At 39.8% G+C, this 6,524-nt stretch overlaps 1 pseudogene; it reads left to right on the top strand.

Moving 5' to 3' along the window:
• Nucleotides 1–2,992: 2,992 nt before the first annotated feature.
• Nucleotides 2,993–6,524, top strand: part of LOC103275105 — a 24,913-nt pseudogene continuing 21,381 nt past the window's right edge.

Below are 6,524 nucleotides of genomic sequence, written 5' to 3'. Positions count from 1 at the left end.
GTATTATCAGAGTTAAGTTGTTTAATCCACGTAAAACAGTCAGTACTGGAACACATGTATTAACCCAAGAGCCCCTCCTGACTCTGTGCTGAGCATTAAGTACCAGGGGCAGGGTTAAGTTCTCAGAATTCATGAAGGTGTAAGACATACTCTTTTCTTCACTTACTACATCATTAGCAGCCAGGCAATTGTGAGGGTGTTCATCATTTCAGGAAATTAGACTTAAAAATTAATATGATTACTCCCCATTTTCGGGTTATCAAACTGACTCCCAATCTTGAGACACATTCCATTGCATTCAATACTTCATGAACACTTTTTAAACAGCAAACTATCTCTAAGATCTCTCCCAACAAAAAACACTGAAGCTTCTGGCTGAAAAATCCTGCGAAACTCTCACTGGCACGCTGCAGAAACTCTGTTTAAGGTCGTTGAGTCAGCGCCTTGAACGAAGCACTTTCAGTTCCCCATATTACCCTACATCTTTTACAGAGCTTGGTTACCTCTAATTATGTGGTCACCGAAGGAAAACTAGAAAGCCCCTCGACGTTGGAGGGTTGTAATGAACATCCAGGGATCCAGCGAGAGACAAACAGGTGCTAGAAAACAAGACCCCTGGACCGAGGAGAAATATAACAAGTAAGAATTCTTACTCTTTCTAATCAAAGTAGCTCTAACGGTTCTCAGCTCAGGGAAGTGGGATGCATAAGGGTGAATTCGTTTTCTTTACAGAGACCATAAGCAATTAGACTGGTACCTAAGCATGTGGTGAGGTGCAGATCAGACAGCACTCTGACGTTATCAGAGACAGCATGTCCATAAGTGCCACTAAAGTGCTTGTGTTGAATTAGGCACCTGCAGACAGGAACTAAACTGAATTTCTGAAAAGCACGAGAATCGGCTTTCTTTTCGATGACCTTGTTTGTGTTGACTGGGAAAAAAATTAAATTACCATTGTCTTTAACGAGGCTTGTTCAATTCTGCTCCCAGAGCAGTTCAGAAATTGAAAGGGCTACAAAAGCTTATTTTCATGAGAAGGAAAGAATGGTAAATAAGATGCAGGGTAAGCAGCCCACTGACACTGTTAAAGTCAAAGAAAGAGAAACAAACTCAGAGTGGAAGAGAAAGATTCATGAAAGCAGCAGACATTTAAATTGTACATTTGAACTTTGTTTCAAAGTGGATTTTCTTCCTTTAGAAATGGTACACACTTAACTGATTTCCTAGTTCTGTCACCCGTTATTCCTTATAAGCGGAATTCAGCCTGACTACTTTTAAAGTGCTTTCTCTCTGAATAATCTCCTGTAATGCATGACTAAAGATAATTTTTTGCTTACTCTGGCATGTCTTCAGAGGACTTTTATCTGGCCTTCTGGGAGCTCCTTCCCTGAATGCCTTGGCAAGGCCTTATTCATCCCTTCGAGCCTGACAGCACTCTACTCTCCTTCTCCCCACTCATTTTATTCCTCCTCTCCCTATTTATTCTTCTCTTCCTTTGCCAAATGAAAAAACAGAACAACAACAACAAAAAAAACTAAACTTTCATCACTGGAAAGACACGTATTTTCTTTGAGCCACATCCTATCCAGCTCTCTTGATCTGCCTCCTGATCTTTTAATCCTTATTTCATCGTCTTTTTTAAGCAAGCGTCAATATTTGCGATTGTGCACTTACACCCTTCCCAAATGAGAGGCTCATCTATTGGGAAGCTAATGAAGCTTAAGCTTCAGGGTCTGCTTTTTCAGATGCCCTTTCAAGTCCTTGGAGGAAGGCTTGGTTTTGTGTTTCATGTGGTCACAAAAATGTATAAAGTTTGCTAAAGTAAATGACATTGGTTCCACTTCCAGAACGGCAAAGTGATAAGTTTTGTGAATTCCCATCGCAGTGAAATAAGCATAACCACTTAGGGGTGGAGGAAAAAACACATTTAAAAATCTCTGGAAATTGTCCTAAGAGCATACATCAAACAATATGAAACATTTATTCCTGAGGGTTTTTATTGACTTTAAGAATTAACAAGTAAATAAGTTAATATTGAATTTTCTACATGTAGCCAGGATGCAAAATATATTTTATAATTCCTATCATATTTTCCATGTAATGTCTACTGCAAGTTTTTAAATAAGAATGCAAAAGAAAAAATTTCCACAATATATTAAACAGAAGATTTGGGTCATGGGAGTTGTTGAATGCTAATTAGTCACTGTTATACCAATATTCTTTTTTCTAATTAAAAAAAAATTTTTTTTTATTTTAAAGCTGTGGGGTACAATTCAGGGTTAGGTATACAAACGTTGATTATGCAGGTACCCTTGATGAGGTGTGCCCCTCCCTCCCTTGGCAGTTTCCCTGGACTGCCAAACCCTTTCGTATAGTATTATGATAATTGTTCAAAGTCTGCTTATGAGTGAGAACATATGGTACTCTGTTCTTTGTTTCTGTGATAGATCACTAAGTATGATCAATTCCAGATCCATCCAAGTTGCTGCGAAGTCCATATGTTTGTCTCTCTTTATGACTGCATGATATTCCATTGTGTATATGTACCACATTTTTTAATACAGTCCAGCTTCAATGGGCAGCATGGTTTGTTCCATGTTTTTGCTATTGTGAATAGAGCTGCAACAAACATACGTGTACAGGTATCTTTTTTGTAGAATGATTTGAGTTCCTCTGGGTATACTCCCAATAGGGGAATTGCTGGGTCATATGGAAGGTCAATTTCTAGTTCTTTCAGAAATCTCCACACTGTCTTCCAAAGAGGCTGCAGTAGTTTGCATTCCCACTATACCAATATTCTTGTAATCAACTACTTTTATACTACTTTGATATCTTTCTCAAATGATAGAGATTTTGCACCATATTTCTTGCTGACACACAAATCACTTTAGGCCATGTTGGGAAATTTTATGACTCCACCTTTTGAATGCAAAAGACTGGACAGTCTAGTTTATTTTACCTCTTCTCTTGCAGGTGAGGGAGCACCCTGAACATGACCTCAGAGACCCACATGTCTAGCCCAATGTGTCTCATTGAGAACACTAAATGGCAACGGATGATTAATCCAGAAGCTTTGAAGATCCTGTCTGCCATTAAACAGCCTGTGGTGGTGGTGGCTATTATGGGCCTCTACCGCACAGGCAAATCCTATCTGATGAACAAGCTTAGGTAGAAAAGAAAAAAGGCAACTGGCCCCAGCAAAACTCTAATTATCTAATCATCTGTCTACCCACATGGTCAACATCCAATACAGGGATATGAGGAGAGAAAGTTGGAGATGGGGCTTACCATAATTTATTTATTTATTTTGTGCTTTTTTTTCTTTAATAAATTAAGAAAGATAGATTTCTTAAAGAAAAGATACATTGTGAAGGGCACAACAGGCAGGACAACAGCAAGAGTGTCTGCTGTCTGAAAATGCTTTTCATTATGAAACCCACTATTACCACCATCACCATCCAAAACAAATACTTATTACCATCCAGTTACTCTTTAAGTAAAAAATAAAATCAGGCCGGGCTCGGTGGCTCAGTCTGTAATCCCAGCACTTTGGGAGACCGAGGTAAGTGGACTGCCCGATCTCGCGGATTCGAGACCCGCCTGGGCAACTTGACGAGACCTCATCTCTACAACAAATCAAAAATTAGCCGGGCGTGGTAGCGGGCGCCTGTAGTTCCAGCTACTTGAAAGGCTGAGGCGGAAGGATCCCCAGAGCCCAGCAGGTCGAGGCTGCCGTGGCCGGGAGCAGCTATTGCACTCCAGTCTGGGTGACAAAGTGAGACTCCAACTCAAAAAATAAATAAATAAATAAATAAATAAATAAATAAATAAATAAATAAATAAAATCAACAGAAAAATTTTGAATGACTATGTTCACTTCAGGAAAAGTTATTATAAAATACTTCCCTCAGTAAGCTTTGTAAAGAAACTTATGCTATCCATATCTGAAAACTTAAAATATTTCTCAATTTACTAACTGTTAGCAAAAACATTTTCATGGAAATCTACTTACGTACAAAAGTGTTAATTAATGTTTATTTAAATATGTAATGCTTACAATATATAGTATATTTAATGTTATTTACAATAATTGATAGAATAAGTGAATTTTAATTCTGATGTGTAAGGTATATTTATAATAATAAAGTTTATCCATGGTGTTGTAGTGCATAAAAATGTCTCTATTACACGTCATTTCATTAATCAGGATACTATAGTTTATTTATTTTTTATTTATTTATTTTTTTTTATTGGAGTCTCACTCTGTCACCCAGACTGGAGTGCAGTGGCCGCTCCTGGCCACCACAGCCTCTCCTGCTGGGCTCCAGTGATCCTTCCGCCTCAGCCTTCTGAGTAGCTGGAATTACAGGCATGTGCTACCACGTCTGATTTTTTGATTTATTGTAGAGATGAGGTCTCACTGCCCAGGCGGGTCTCGAACTCGCGGGCTCAGGCAATCCACTCACCTCAGCCTCCCAAAGGCACGGAATTACAGACTGAGTCACCGAGCCCGGCTAGGATACTATAGTTTAGATATGGTATGTTTGTTCCTTTCAAGTCTCATGTTTACATTTAATACCCAATGTTATGAATGGCTTAGCTCCATGCTTGCAGTAATGAGTAAGTTCTTGCTCTATTAGTTTCTGAGAGAGCAGGTTGTCACAAAGAGTTTGGCGCATCCAATCCGTAGTGAATATTCTTTTCCATTATTTTTGTGAAATATACATAACATAAAATGTACTCTTGTAACCATTCTTTTTTAAGTTGAGATAGGGTCTTCTTATGTTACTTGGTCTGGTCTTGAACTCTTGGGCTCAAGGAGTCCTACTTCAGCATTCCAATTAGCTGGGATTATAGATGTATGTCACTGAGGTCGGCTATCTTTGTAACCATTTTAAGAGCATTCTCCCTTTGTGTCCTTTCGTACCACGTGATCGCTAAATGCTGGCTTCCTTCAACTTCCACCAAGAGCAGAAACAATCTGAGGCCCTCAACAGATGTAGATGCTGATGTCATGCTTCTTGTACAGCATGCAGAACTGGGAGCCAAATAAACTTCTTTAAAAAAAAATTACCCAGCCTTAGCTATTCCTTTATAGCAACCCTAAATTATTCATTTGAGCTTTTTCAATCTTCACTCTATTCTAGGAAATAAAAGCTCACAAACTCTACTTACTATGTCTCAGTTTTCCTTTTAAAAGTGTAAATTGATTCTTTTCTAGAAGGAGTAAGGCAGTAATACAAATGAGTAATATAAATAAGAATAAACTGAAATAAGATATAAGATATCTATTAACATGTTCATGTAGTAACAGCAAGTTTCTGCTGATCATTAATGATAGAAAAATGTTTGAATCTATAGTGGATATTCTTTGTGTGTGTGTATGAAATATATATAACATAAAATTTACTCTAGTACCTGTTAGGGTACGAACGGACAGGGTGAGGGTGGATGGAGAGGCGCAGGGAAGCACACAGCACTGCCGGGGCTCAAGCCAGAGGTGTGCGCTGGGAACCCAGAGATCTGAGTAAATTGCAAAGAATTGCAACACACAAAAAGGTTAAGAAAGAAAAGTTTATTTAAAAGTAAATTAAAGAGAGAAAGAGAAGGAAGAAAGAAGATTCACCTCCCAAGGTTGGGGAGGGAGACCAAAGCCAGGAAGCATGGCGACAGCCATGGCTCAAGGAGCCCATGGCCACACCAGACTCCAGCAAGGCAATGGCCGCTGGTTGATTGTGGTTGAGTCCTTTTAACCATCCCCCTTGATGGGGGAAGATCATCAGGGTGATTGTGTGGTGGTCTGCTTCCATGTCATCACAAGGGGCAGGCAAGTGCAGGTACTGATGTCAGATGATGGACAGCAGGCAGATGGGTGTGTTAGTCACACAATTGCTGCCACGGTGGGGCTTATCTGTGTCATGTAGTTCACAGAGGGTTGATTAGGTTAACACTGTGGGGGGGGGGGGTGTGATTCCTGCAGGACACTTGTTAGACATTTGCAATTCACAAACTCAGACATTTGCAACTCACAAATTCTTATTACTTTGGCCAGCCATCTTCGATCTTCAGCTTTACAAGGAACCTAAAAGTTTACTAGAGATTATTATGCTAAACCATGAATGGTTGAGGTCCTGGTCTTGCATCTGAAGGAGATTTGCCTGGGGAGGGGGATGGGATAGGCTGCTGTTTGTCCTGCAGTAGAATGTCTGAATGCTTGCTAATCGTTACACTGAGACAAAAAGACTAAGAATAAGCTAGGTTTCTATAGGTACCTTTCAGTAACCATTCTTTTAAAGTTGAGATACAGTCTTCCTATGTTATTTAGCTGGTCCTGAACTACTAGGCACAAGGAGCCTTCCTACCAAAGCCTCTTAATTACCTGGGATTATAGATGTGTGCCACTGTAGCCAGCTCTCTTGGTAACCATTTTAAGAGTACTGTTAGCCGGGCTTGGTGGCTCAGCCTGTAATCCCACTCCTTTGGGAGGCTGAGGTGAGTGGATTGCCTGAGCCCACGGGTTCGAG

Source organism: Carlito syrichta, unplaced genomic scaffold (genome assembly GCF_000164805.1).
Source record: "Carlito syrichta isolate Samal-C Ts95f unplaced genomic scaffold, Tarsius_syrichta-2.0.1 Scaffold315315, whole genome shotgun sequence".
NCBI lineage: Eukaryota > Metazoa > Chordata > Mammalia > Primates > Tarsiidae > Carlito > Carlito syrichta.
This window is presented reverse-complemented; position numbering and strand designations above follow the sequence as displayed.